The sequence below is a fragment of the Bos javanicus genome, chromosome 1 (assembly GCF_032452875.1).
Source record: "Bos javanicus breed banteng chromosome 1, ARS-OSU_banteng_1.0, whole genome shotgun sequence".
NCBI lineage: Eukaryota > Metazoa > Chordata > Mammalia > Artiodactyla > Bovidae > Bos > Bos javanicus.
The window spans coordinates 34,964,546-34,977,263 of record NC_083868.1 but is presented as its reverse complement, the minus strand read 5'-3'; positions in this window follow the sequence as shown (position 1 = coordinate 34,977,263).

Below are 12,718 nucleotides of genomic sequence, written 5' to 3'. Positions count from 1 at the left end.
TGATTGTTGAATTATATGACTCCATTCTTTTCCAGTACAACACATACCTGTTTTCACATCGATGCCAAAGAGCATAAACTCAATTCACTTCTATTTACTGCTTATCAAAACTGAGCTGAAATGGATAACCTCTAGGGAATATTGCCTGAATGAGATTTAACCTTTCTACTCATTTATCAATCAATTTACATTAGTGATTAAAAAATTATGCTCTAGAATACTCTGTTCTAACAAGACTTTGAGTAAACAGTCACTGTGTAATAGAGATGAAGGTAGGATGGTCTTAGTTGGAGTGCAAGTAGACAGCCTTCATCCTAATTACCAAGAACTTGGCTTTCTCTGGATCTAAAGAGTAGTGTTTAAAAAACTTCACCCTGTGTTAATCTGGTTTTCTGCATTAAGACATTCCATCAAAGAATGTACACCAGAGCCATACTGTTCAATTTCCACCACCTAGGATTACCTTATTTCATTGAATGTATTGTATGACACAGGTCATGGATGACTTATGAAAGATATTGAATACATCACTTTGAAACTCATCATAGCTCTATTACAATTACAATATTTGCACATTTGTCATCATTGTAACTCCTCTTTACTCACAGGAAAACTGTATTTCACATAACACAGTGAGGAATAATCATGTGAAATCAATTTGTGTTCATCTTTGGAACATTGGGACATTTGGATTCCTTATATTCACTGGTTGCTTGCAAGCTAAAATCTAGCAAGTGTACAGTGAATGACCTATGGCCATATTTTATGTATTAATGTTTGATTTTGTGTGCTCTGTTTGTGTTTTTGTTTATTTGGGGATTGCTTTTGGACTTGATTTTATCTTTAACCTGTTTTGTTTCTCAACCAAAAAAATCTGATTCACAGTATTTGTACTTTTGAATGCTGCCTGAAATTCACATTTTGGGGTCTTCTTTTGAACAAGGCAGGATATATATTTGTTAGAATAATTTTAAAATGTATTATCTTTATTTTCACATCCATGTAAAATCTTGGTTTTGTCCACTTAATTTGGCACCTTCTAAAGTTTTCCTTCTCTTTTCTCAATACTTATCTTCCATTAATCCACTTATTCCTAATCTGTTTTTTCACACACTAAAAATAAGCTACTAAGAAATTTTCAAATATTTGTTGTGCTCATAAACAATTGTGAACAGTCCATTTACTTCAAAGATAATTTAGGTATAAACATTTGTCTTCTACTTTTAATTAAAAAATCTCCTAAGTTCCCAGTCTGGTGCAAAAACACTAAGCTCAAAATGCTTCCAAAATCTTAACAACTGGACAGAGTAATTAGATAATAAAGGCAGCCACTAGTGCTCTTGTACTCATTAGCAGAAAACTAAATAGCAGAGCTTTTAAAAATGTTTTCAAAAGCTAAGTGAGCACACCAAAGAGAGCTATTATGTGCACAGAGATTTCAGACATGTAAATTGAGTTGAACTTTGCTTCCATCCATCAACCTGTCCTCAGTGAGGTTAACCAGGAATTTTGTAAAGCTTTGCTGCAGTAATTGGTATATCTAAAATAATAACCAGTCTCTAAAGTATGGTCTATTAGAGTTAGCAACCTTAACATTGGAGAGAACAGGAATTTAACTTTATGTGGTCCAACTATATTTCAGGGTCATAGGGGTGTCCTGGTACCATCAATTGATTGACCAAATTAATAGATAGTGCTCAGGTGTCCTTAAATAGCTAAATTTTATTAAGAAATACTCTTCTTATAACATCTACTTCAATATAACTAACTTAAAATAAATATTTCCCAGTGTTAAAAAATTATCTGCTTAATAGTCAGAGAGTCTAGTAGATCCCCAGGGATAATTAGACAGAATCACACTATGGAAACTAGGAGGCACATCAAGCAGATAATTTCTAATACATTTTAAGCAGTGGCTCTCCACTTTTGCGCTGTAATTATTTCTCACACAATATGATCCATCCCAGGGCAGAATTTTTGAATATAAACATAACTTTCAGTGGGAACCACTAATGAAGGAGCAATGCTTAGTGCTATCTAGCACAAGGACATGCATAAATCATAATCTTGAAATGCAAAAACAGAATGAACTACTCTATTATTCAAGGGTCACAGTCCTCAATACATTAGTATCTCCCAAACTAATGACATCAAGTAGACTTTCATTCCAGCTAAAACTTTCTAACCCACAAAAGCTAAACGAATATATTTGCTATTTCTAAATTTCCTTAAGATACTTTCTAATTAACTGTATAATTTGGGACAACATATGACTAGCATTTCTATCAAACAAAGCCAGTATTTTAATCAAGCCAAATATCCTCCAAAATGATTTATATATTGAATCTTTTTTATAAATTAGCCTAATGTTTTATATATAATAATTGTGTTCATCTCTAATTTACTTAAAATTCTGCCACATGACAAAATCTATAGATAGATTTTTTTTGCAAACCTGTGATCTGATATAATATTTGCAAACCAACAAGATAATGATTGATAAAAAAGAAAATCAATACTTTTTTTTCTGTTTTACTTAGAGCCAAGATGAAGACAGGAAATTAAGCACCTTATTGCTTTCTGGTTTTTTCTAGGTGTGCTCACTGTGATGTCAAAGAATCCTGTGTGTGTGTATGTTGACAGTAAGAGTGATCCCTGGCCTGACCTTTCATTCTCCCTTATACCCAGGGTTTTATCATAGCTTCCATGTATGTGCATATTATAAGTTGATGCCATATTTAAACCACTAGGGTTTGGCAGATGTCATCTGGGCAAATACTACTCAATATCCCTTCATCCTTTGGAACTCTATTTCTCTCCTCCATTTGTTTGCCTTCCTTTCCCACCAGCTCATTCTTTAAAACAAAAGCAAGTCTTATCTTCACGTTTTATTTGGTATATGTGGTATTCTGAACTGGGAGAACTGTTCTCTATATCTTGCTAATATAATTCCAAAAACTTCCTTTCAATTATATTTCTGGACTGCAGCAATTTTTGTTATACTTAACATGTTCCCTCTATAGAAGCCTTGATAAGGTGAAGTATGGTGCAATGAAGTCACTCAGTTGTGTCCAACTCTTTGCGACCCCATGGACTGTAACCCACCAGGCTCCTCCATCCATGGGATTTCCCAGGCATGAATACTGGAGTGGGCTACCATTCCCTTCGCCAGGGGATCTTCCCAGCCCAGGGATCAAACCTGGGTCTCCTGCACTGCAGACAGATGTTTTACCATCTGAGCCACCAGGGAAGCCATAGGTTACATCTAATATCCCACTAGTTGGATGTATTCAGACCTGCAATTATTCTATTTCTCAAAGAAGAGGTCAAGCTAAATAATGTAGAGAAAATTCCAATGGGCCTAACTCTTCCCATAAGAATGGAGAATAACTTCTAAGACTATTTAATTATAACCTTTTTTAGAATTGTGAAGATCTAGCCCAGTTTTTGTTGGTAGGTATCCAATCACCAGATCTTCTGCTAGTAGCTTCATGAAGAGAAACAAGGAAACACAAATCAAACCCAAAGTGATGGGTTTTTTTGTGAAATTCATAAGTTTGGGGCCACTTAGAAAAAACAATGGATACGTGTATATAGTTCGGTTTGGATCTTCATAGCACAGTAAAGGAAGGCATTCTTATTTATTCTTAATATATGTAATTAAAATGTAGTCAGAATCAGTGAGGAAATATCATTTCAGACATATGGCATATATAAACACATTTCAATAGTATTTTACAAGTTTATCCAAAAAATTACTTTCTGCAAAGTAAAATAGACCAATTGCTTTGTGGACCAATTGAGGAATAGAAATATATATAAAACAAATTCTCACTCTTCTATTCATTTTGAAGCTTATCTTATCACATGAATCCTGTGTCTTCATGTGTTTTGCTATGCCTCTGTATTTGATTTAATAATGAAAATAAGAAGATAATTATCCACTTCCATTTAATGATGAAATATTTGCAAAATTATTGTTGAACCTGGTTCACATGAGGAAAAGAATTTTTCCTAAATATAAGCAAACTTCCCTGGTGGCTTCTCTGGCTTCCCTGGTGGCTGAGACAGTGAAGTGTTTGCCTACAATGCAGGAAACCTAAGTTCAGTCCCTGGGTTGGGACGATCTCCTGGAGAAGGAAATGGCAACCCACTCCAGTATTCTTGCCTGAAAATCCCACAGATGGAGGAACCTGGTAGACTAAAGTCCATGGGGTCACAAGGAATTGGACATGACTGAGCAACTTCACTTTCTTTTTTTCAATAAGTAAACTTATTGAAAAGTTACCCATGTAGATAGTGGTTTTAAATCTGAGCAGCCCAACCACAGAGTCCAGATTCTAACCGTTATTTGTTACAGCCTCATCGTTTTGTGTCTTCAGTTTAGTTCAGTTCAGTTGCTCAGTCACGTCCAACTCTTTGCGACCCCATGAACCGCAGCACGCTAGGCCTCCCTGTCCATCACCAACTCCCGGAGTCCACCCAGACCCATATCCATTGAGTCAGTGATGCCATCCAACCATCTCATCGTCTGTCGTCCCCTTCTCCTCCTGCCCTCAATCTTCGCCAGCATCAGGGTCTTTTCAAATGAGTCAGCTCTTTGCATCAGGTGGCCAAAATATTAGAGTTTCGCTTCAAAATCAGTCCTTCCAATGAACACCCAGGACTGATCTCCCTTAGGATGAACTGGTTGGATCTCCCTGCAGTCCAAGGGACTCTCAAGAGTCTTCTCCAACACCACAGTTCAAAAGCATCAATTCTTTGGCACTCAGCTTTCTTTATAGTCCAACTCTCACATCCATACATGACCACTGGAAAACCATAGCCTTGACTAGACGAACCTTTGTTGGCAAAATCATGTCTTTGTTGTTTAATATGCTGTCTAGTTTGGTCATAACTTTCCTTCCAAGAAGTAAGCGTCTTCTAATTTCATTGCTGCAATCACCATCTGCAGTGATTTTAGAGCCCACCAAAATAAAGTCTGACACTGTTTCCACTGGTTCCCCACCTAGTAGCCATGAAGTGATGGGACCAGATGCCATGATCTTAGTTCTCTGGATGTTGAGCTTTAAGCCAAATTTTTCACTCTCTTCTTTTATTTTCATCAAGAGGCCCTTTAGTTCTTCTTCACATTCTACCATAAGGGTGGTATCATCTGCATATCTGAGGTTTTAATATTTGTCCCAGCAATCTTGATTCCAGCTTGTGCTTCCTCAAGCTCAGGGTTTCTTATGATGTACTCTGCAGACAAGTTAAATAAGTAGGGTGACAGTATATAGCATTGATGTACTTATTTTTCTATTTAGAACCAGTCTGTTGTTCCATGTCTGGTTCTAACTGTTGCTTCCTGACCTGCATACAGATTTCTCAAGAGGCAGGTCAGGTGGTCTGGTATTTCCATCTCTTTCAGAATTTCCCACAGTTTATTGTGATACACACAGTCAAAGGCTTTGGCATAGTCAATAAAGCAGAAATAGATGTTTTCCTGGAACTCTCTTGCTTTTTTGATGATCCAGTAGATGCTGGAAGTTTGATCTCTTATTCCTCTGCCTTTTCTAAAACCAGTTTGAACATCTGGAAGTCATAGTTCACGTATTCCTGAAGCCTGGCTTGGTGAATTTTGAACATTACTTTACTAGCGTGTGAGATGAGTGCAATTGTGTAGTAATTTTATCATTCTTTGGCATTGCCTTTTTTTTTGGATTGGAATGAAAACTGACCTTTTCCAGTCCTGTGGCCACTGCTGAGTTTTCCAAATTTGCTGGCATATTGAGTGCAGCACTTTCACAGCATCGTCTTTCAGGATTTGAAATGGCCCAACTGGAATTCCATCACGTCCACTAGCTTTGTTCCTAGTGATGCTTTTAAGGCCCACTTGACTTTGAATTCCAGGATGTCTGACTCTAGCTGTGTGTGAGTGATCACATCGTCATGATTATCTGGGTCATGAAGATCTTTTTTGTACAGTTCTTCTCTGTATTCTTGCCATATTTGTGTCTTGCCATACTTTAATTGTAAGGAAATTGCAACCCACTCTAGTATTCTTGCCTGGAGAATTCCACGGACAGAGGAGCCTGGTGGGTTGCAGTCCATGGGGTCACAAAGAGTCAGACGTGACTGAGGTACTGAACATATTTTAATTAAAACAATGTATTCTTTTGTATAGATTAACAATATCTATTCATCCAATTAAGCACTATTGCTTAAAATTTATAGCAGCAAAAGACAAACTCAAAGGAAGTGTCATTATTTGTTAGACATTATTTTATTGTGTATAGATTATGCATATGGAAAATACTATAAATTTAACATTGGATTGTTTCTAGAGCAGCACTATTCAATAGAACTTTCTGCAATAATGAAAAGATTTGATATATGAGTTGTCTAATACCATAGCTTCATGTAAATACTGAGCACTTGGAATATGGTTAGTAAGACTAGGAAACTGATTTCTCCATTTTATTAAATTCAGTGAATTTAAAGTTAAATAAAAAATAGTCCCATGTGGCTGGTAGCTACTACATTGAACACCTCAACAATGGAGGATGTCCTAAAGTAATGGCTTTCAGTCCTTTATGACTGTGACTAGGGTAAGAAATATATTTTGCATCATAATGTCATATACCTTAATTGTGTTATTGTTTCTATATGCATAAAACCAAAATGCAATTTTCATTAATAAATCTAACCAACATTCAGTCTGATAATAGCTTTTCAATTCTATAATTTAGTAAAAATTTTGACTCACATAATCAATTCTATGACATATGAACATTTGGAGATCTGTTTCACAACCCTTCAGTGAAGGATCTGTAGGTTTGTGTAAGCTTAGTAGCACAGTTGTGCCTGACTCTTTGTGATGCCATGGACTGTAGCTTGCCTGTCTGTAGGTATAAAGGTGTCATTTTCACTTGTTTTCTGAATTGACCTGAAAGCCACTCCCAAGCACCGACGCAAGTTGCACTGAACATTTTACTCTTGTACTTCCTTTACTGGGTCTAGAGGAAAATAAGAGCACCTTGAGTCTTGAAAAGAGAGAATCTCAGTGATAGGTTTATTTTCCATTTTCAGTGAAAGCTTGTGCTGATCGTTATTGAGGGTGTTCAGGAATGACTGAAGATAGAAAACCTCACCTTTTCAGGCCAAAAGTGTAAGAAATATGTACAGGGACACTTACATCTGCAAAGCACCACAATGGGTCTCAGGAGAAAGACAGAGGAAATGATCAAAGCTAGAAGGAATTCTAAGCAGGGAGATGGAGGCAAGAAACAAAAGCAAAAAAGTCTTCTCTATCCGGAGTACAAGCGTCTGCTGCATGTCTTAGAATCCACTTGCACACATCCTCCTTAGTGACTAAAAAATATCTTCCTCAGAATAACAAAGGGACATATTAAATCTCTCAGTCACTGTTAGCATATGACAAATCTAATGCTTATTGATCATGTCTGCTAAATTAAAGTTCTTCCTAAAACAGTATAAAAAGTATTGACAAGTAGAATGTGTCAGGCTGTCCTGTGTTAACTCTTCTATCTGGATAAAAGCTATGGATCTCCCCTTTCAATCAACGAAGTTGGTTTAGTATTAATAGTACTATTATATTATAATAAATTGCCTTAATTGCTTAAAACCAAAGATATACACAGTAAATTATGAAACAATTGTACAATTTTTTATCTTTGTGGCAAGGAGTTTAAATTTTGTTTTTCCTGTTCTACTTATAAGTATTAAACATAGATTTACTATTAAATGTGTGTGAAATCTTATCAGTGTGATCTAAAGTTGGGAAACTGAAAGTCAAACCAACTACATACAATATTTTTCAAAATCAGTGTTAATCTTTTTTCCTTTTTCATTTCAGAATTGTTTTTTAGGTTATCAAAACACTATCTCCTCTGTTTATTTATCTTCGCAACTCGACTGAAAAGTTATCTCTTTTTCTAAAGTCTTATCTTGAATTTTCTTTAAATGCATTGTCTGGCCCTGCATTCCAATTCTAGGCAGTTTGTGGGAGGTTTTGTAAATTTATTTTACAGTATTTGATATTAGAGATTAGCAAATTGATGTCAATACCAGACAAATACAGATGAAAATGGGTTGTTCATCCTCCATTTAGCTCCATTTTTTTCATGAATATATTTGTAGCTTTAAAAATATTCATGGGATTTTTCTTGCTTAAAATTTATCACAAGCTTATATAAAACAATTCAAAGAAAATATAGAAGGGAAAGAGGACGTAATGTATTTAAGTCTTATCTCATACATTTTCTCCGTTTTTAATTTTAGCATATGTGCTCTGAAGTGAATCACATAATTTCTAAAGTTTAGGTCACCACACATTCAAAGCCAAACTACCTTTATTGTTAATTTTCTGAGGTGCCAAATGTTTGTAACAAATATACTAGAGATCATATTTGCTCAAGGACTGTGATGATTTCTTCAAAGGATTTCCTTCTAAAAGGAAGAAAAACTATAGAAAAAATATTTGGTTGGCTCTTTTGCTATCACTTACAAAATCTATTTGTATTTCACTTACTGTGTACATGTCATGAAAAAGTGTTCAAGTGGTATAGAATATTGTACGTGTGTGAATGTATAGGTATATATGTGTGTATGTATAGGTAAATGTGTGTATACGCAAGCATGTCCTCAATATTAAAATAGGAAATTTAGTCTTTCCAGCAAAGTGATGCTTTCTGTGTTCTGTAGAAACGCTGACTAAAGTTCCCAAAGACTCATAAGCCAGACCATTTTGCTAGGCTATAATTATTAGAAAATAATTTCTCATAATGGGCCAAACTTTGTTCTGCTGTAACTTTCACAAAGTAATATGAATTATACTCCTAAAACTACAGTAAAAAAATAATAACTAGTCTTCAAAATGATATATTTTCAACTATAGCTTCAAATCATGAAAAGAGCTTTGTTGATTTTTCTAACATAATAATAAATTTAGTAAGTGACATAAATCATACTATAAAGTATATTTAATAAAATAAAGTAACAATCATTCATAATCTAATAATCCAGGAAAAAAACTATATTTTTATATAAATGTCAGCATTTTAATGCATTTCTGCATAGCCACATCTTAGAAAAAATTGTTTTGAACTTACATATCATTTTATAGCCACTTTGTTCAGTTATGCAATCATATCTTATTATATATATATATATGTATCTATATGTGTGCTCAGTTGCTCAGTTGTGTTCCAACTCTTGGCAGCTCCATGGACTGTAGCCTGCCAGGCTCCTCTGTCCATGGAATTTTCCAGGCAAGAATACTGGAGCAAGTTGTCATTTCTTTCTACTCCAGGGGATCTTTCAGACCCAGGAATCAAACATGTGTCTCTTGCATCTCCTGCACTGACAACCAGATTCCCACGAGCACCACCCGGGAAGCCCATATGCATCTGTGTGTGTGTAAAATCCAAGTTTTATTGAATTGATGATATTTGGTTATATTCTATTGCAGTATTTAAGAATATATAGTCTTTCTCAAAATTAATTTCTGTATTTTTCTAGGTCAAAGTTGTTGGTGTGTTTTTAAGAACATTGACACGTATTTCCCTTCTATATAGTGTCTGGTCCTGAGAATGGAAAAATAAATATTTGGAACCAAGCCCCACTGTGACTGACTAGAAAACCTGAACAAAGGACTTTCCTCCTGATATTACTGTAGATTAACAACAAAATCATTTTAATTTACATTTTAAATGAAATAAAACCAAATTCACAACAAATTCTCCTCAGCATGTAGTTCATTTTATTAAACCAGAATTTTCTTTTTCTTTTTTTTTTAAATTTTATTTTATTTTTAAACTTTACAAATTGTATTAGTTTTGCCAAATATCAAAATGAATCCGCCACAGGTATATATGTGTTCCCCATCCTGAACCCTCCTCCCTCCTCCCTCTCCATACCATCCCTCTGGGTCATCTCAGCGCACTAGCCCCAAGCATCCAGTATAGAGCATAGAATCTGGACTGGCAACTCGTTTCATACATGATATTATACATGTTTCAATGCCATTCTCCCAAATCTTCCCACCCTCTCCCTCTCCCACAGAGTCCATAAGACTATTCTATACATCAGTGTCTCTTTTGCTGTCTCGTACACAGGGTTATTGTTAGCATCTTTCTAAATTCCATATATATGCGTTAGTATACTGTATTGGTGTTTTTCTTTCTGGCTTACTTCACTCTGTTTAATAGGCTCCAGTTTCATCCACCTCATTAGAACTGATTCAAATGTATTCTTTTTAATGGCTGAGTAATACTCCATTGTGTATATGTACCACAGCTTTCTTATCCATTCATTTGCTGAAAAGTCTACAAGCAATAAATGCTGGAGAGGGTGTGGAGAAAAGGGAACCCTCTTATACTGTTGGTGGGAATGCAAACTAGTACAGCCACTATGGAGAACAGTGTGGAGATTCCTTAAAAAACTGGAAATAGAACTGCCTTATGATCTAGCAATCCCACTGCTGGGCATACACACTGAGGAAACCAGAAGGGAAAGAGACACGTGTACCCCAATATTCATTGCAGCACTGTTTATAATAGCCAGGACATGGAAGCAACCAGAATTTACTTGATACTAAAACTTGAGAATGGTATTACAAGAAAAATATCACATCAAACTCACCCATGGAAATAAATGTAAAAATACAAATTATCAAATAAATTATATTAGAAGTACATTCAAAGTTAATATATCCAGAAATTAGAGTTGTTTTAATGTTCAAAAATTATCATCTCCATATATAGAAAATTATTTTGTAAACAATGTCTATTATCAAAGTGCCTAGAATACTACAACTAAGAGAATTTGTTAAACATTTAAAAGGAATCTACTAAACAACAATAGTGCATATCAAATTTAAGTAAAAAAATTTAAGACATTTGTCTCTGATCTAAGATAGGTACTTAGATTACTACAACTTCTCCAATACTTTGGCCAGCTGATAGGAAAAGCTGACTCATTGGATAAGATCCTGGAAAGACTGAAAGCAGGAGTAGGGGGCAACAGAGGATGAGATGGTTGGATGATATCATTGACATAATCAGCATGAGTTTGAGCAAACTCTGGGAGATAATGAAGGACAGGGAAGCCTGGTGTGCTACAGTCATGGGGTTGCGAAGACTTGGACATAACTTAGTAACTAAACAACAGTCAAGTATATCACTTGTAAATATCTTCTCCCATTCAGTAGGTGGCTATTTCATTACATTGGTAGCTTCCTTTACTATGCAGCATTTGATGTAGTCCCATTTGTTTATTTTTACTTTTGCTTTCCTTGCCTGAGAAGACATATTAAAAAAAATATATTGTTAGATTTATGTCAAAAGTGTACTCTCATGTTTCCTTCTATGAATTTTATTGTTTCAGGTCATATATTTATGTCTATAATCCATTTTGAGTGTATTTTATATATAGTGTGAAACAGTAGTCCAATTTGAATATTTGAAGGTAGCTGTCTACTTTTCCCATCAACCATTTATTTAAGAGACTATCTTTTTCCCATTGTATATTCTTGCCTCCTTTGTCATAGATTAATTTACCATCTATGTATGGGTTCATTTCTGGGCTGTCTGTACTGTTCTAATGATATGTGTCTGCTTTTGTGCCAATACCATAATCTTGATTAATATAACCTTGTACTATACTTTGAAATAAGGGAGCATGATTCCTACATCTTTTTTGTTCTTTCTCAAGATTATTTGAGCTAATCAGGCTCTTTTGTATTACCATGTATAATTTAAAATTATTTGTTCTGGTCATGTGAATGAAGACATTGGCATTTTGTTAGGGATTACACTGCATCTATAGATTGCCTTGAGTAGAATGGCCATTTTAACAATATTAATTCTTGTAATTTATAAGCATGGAATATCTTTTCATTTGTTACTTTCATGTTCAGTTCATCAGTTCTTATAGTTTTCTCTGCACCAGTGTTTTACCTTCTTGGTTAAATTTATTGCTAAATATTTTCTTCTTTTTGATATGATAGTAAAGAAGACTGTTTTCTTAATATCTGTTTCTGATAATTCACTGATGGTTTACTGTTAGTGTATAGATACACAATAGATTTGTTTATATTAAATTTGTATCCTACAGATGAATTCAGTTCATTAAAAATAGGTTTTTGGTGTATCATTAATATTTTCTATGTATAGTATCATGTTATGTTCAAACAGTGATTGTTTTATTTCTTCCTTTCCAGGTTGGATTACCATTATTTATTTTCCTTATCTGATTTCTGTGGATATTGCTTTCAATTGTTGATATGGTTCAGTCACTAAGTTGTCTCCTACTCTTTCTGACCCCATGGACTGCAGCATGACAGTCTTCCCCATCCTTCACTGTTACCCAAAATTTGCTCAAACTAACTTCTCTTGAACAGTGATTCCATCCAATTATCTTATCCTCAATATGCCAGCAAATTTGGAAAACTCAGCAGTGACCACAGGACTGGAAAATGTCAGTTTTTTATTCCAATCCCAAAGAAAGGCAATGCCAAAGAATGCTCAAACTACCGCACAATTGCACTTATCTCACACGCTAGTAAAGTAATGCTCAAAATCCTCCAAGCCAGGCTTCAGCAATATGTGAACCGTGAACTTCCTGATGTTCAAGCTGGTTTTAGAAAAGACAGAGGAACTAGAGATCAAATTGCCAACATCCGCTGGATCATGGAAAAAGCAAGAGAGTTCCTGAA